The sequence below is a fragment of the Mirounga angustirostris genome, unplaced genomic scaffold, assembly GCF_029215605.1.
Source record: "Mirounga angustirostris isolate CCGP_5_RB_7025 unplaced genomic scaffold, mMirAng1.0.hap1 SCAF_3, whole genome shotgun sequence".
Lineage (NCBI taxonomy): Eukaryota > Metazoa > Chordata > Mammalia > Carnivora > Phocidae > Mirounga > Mirounga angustirostris.
In genome coordinates this window covers 79,298,656-79,300,538 of record NW_026991711.1, presented here as the reverse complement: position 1 = coordinate 79,300,538, position 1,883 = coordinate 79,298,656, and the positions used below count along the sequence as shown (strand labels likewise).

At 41.7% G+C, this 1,883-nt stretch overlaps 1 pseudogene; it reads left to right on the top strand.

The window, feature by feature from the left end:
* The first annotated feature begins 288 nt into the window (after window positions 1-288).
* On the top strand, window positions 289-749 carry LOC123839179 (peptidyl-prolyl cis-trans isomerase A-like; annotated as a pseudogene).
* The last annotated feature ends 1,134 nt before the right edge of the window (window positions 750-1,883 follow it).

Here is a 1,883-nt window from a genome sequence, read left to right as displayed (position 1 = left end):
CACAGTTCTGGAGGCTGGAAGTCCAAGATCAAGGTGTCGGCAAGTTTGGTTCCTTGGCTTGCAGATGGCCATCTTCTGTGTGTCCTCACAGGGCCTTTCCCCTATGCATGCACATCCCTGTGTCTCCAGCTTGCTGGCCCATCCTGCAGATTTGGGGTTTGCTGGCCTCCATAATTGTGGGAGCCAATTTTTTAAAAATCAGTCAATCAGGCCTTACAGCCACCACCTTCCTGGAGCCACCCATGCCACCCAGCCGTGGTCAACTCCACAGTGTTCTCCTATACCACCATGGATGATGAACCCTTGGGCTGTGTCTCCTTCGAACTGTTTGCAGACAATGTTCCAAAGACAGTAGAGAACTTCCATGCTCTGAGCACTGGGGAGAAAGGATTTGGTTATAAAGATTCCTTCTTTCACAGGATTATTCCAGGATTTATGTGCCAGGGTGATGACTTCACATGCCATAAAGGCACTGGTGGCAAGTCCATCTATGAGGAGAAATTTAATGATGAGAATTTCATCCTGAAGCATAGGAGTCCTGGCATCTTGTCCATGGCAAATACTGGACCTAACACTATCAATTCCCAGTTTTTCACCTGCACTGCCAAGACTGAGTGGTTGGATGGCAAGCATGTGGTCTTTGGTATGGTGAAAAAGGGCATGAATATTGTGGAAGCCATGGAACACTTTGAGTCCAGGAATGGCAAGACCAGCAAGAAGATCACTATGCTGACTGTGGACAAATCTAATAAATTTGACTTGTATTTTATCTTAACTACCAAACCATTCCTTCTGGAGCTCAGGAGAGCAACTCTTCACCCCCATTTGCTTGAAATATCCTATAATCTTTGTGCTTTTGCTGCAGTTCTATGAGTTCCATATTTTTCTTACTCTCCTCCAAGTCTAGCTGGATTGCAGAATTAAGTTTATGATTTTGAAATAAAAACTAAACAACAAAAAAAGAAAAAAATCACTCTCTACACACACACACACACGCACACACACACATGCACACTCATCCTATTAGTTATGTTTTTCTGTTTCTCAGGAGAATCCTGCCTAAATGCATATTTTGGTACCAAGAAGGAGAGTACTGTTATAACGAATACCTGAGAATGTAGAAGTGGTTTTGGAATGGGGTAATGAATAGAGACTGAAAGAGTTTTACTGTGCAAGTTATAAGAAGCCTAGATTTTCTTGAAGGGAGTATTGAGAGAAATATGGATGTTTGTTTTTGTTTTGTTTTGTTTTGTTTCCAAAATATGGATATTAAAGCAATTCTGGTCAGGTTTCAGAAAGAAATGAGAACTATGTTAGTGGTAACTGGAGGAAAGGCAGTTCTTGCTATAAAATGGCAAAGAACTTGGCTGAATTGTGTTATGGTGTCTGTGGAAAGTGATAAACTGGGATATTTAATTGAGGAGATTTCTAAGCAAAGTGTTGAAGGTGCATCCTGGTTTCTCCTTACTGCATGTAAAAAGTGAGAGAAGAGAGATATATACAAGGAATTGTTCAACAAAAAGGGATCAGAACTTGAAGATTTGGAAAATTTTCAGCCAATTCATATTACAAAAAATAAGAAAGTGTCTTCTGGAGTGAATACCAAAGGTATGGCCGAAAAGAGATTGTAAGTATGACCCATGGATCTAAGCAGCTATCTCAGCAGAAGCCAGGCATAGAGATGAGGTTATATGAGTGGAAACACCCTCAGCTTGGACTGAAGGGGGCAGAGATGGGACAAAGTGGGGGAAGTCTGTTGAACTTCTGGGATTCTATAGGACACAACAATAGAGATATCCAGCTGTGAAAAGGTTATCCTTCAGGAAAAGGGAAAAATAACCCTGAAGGAAATTCAGAGATCAGCAGGACTGCCACTCACTCCC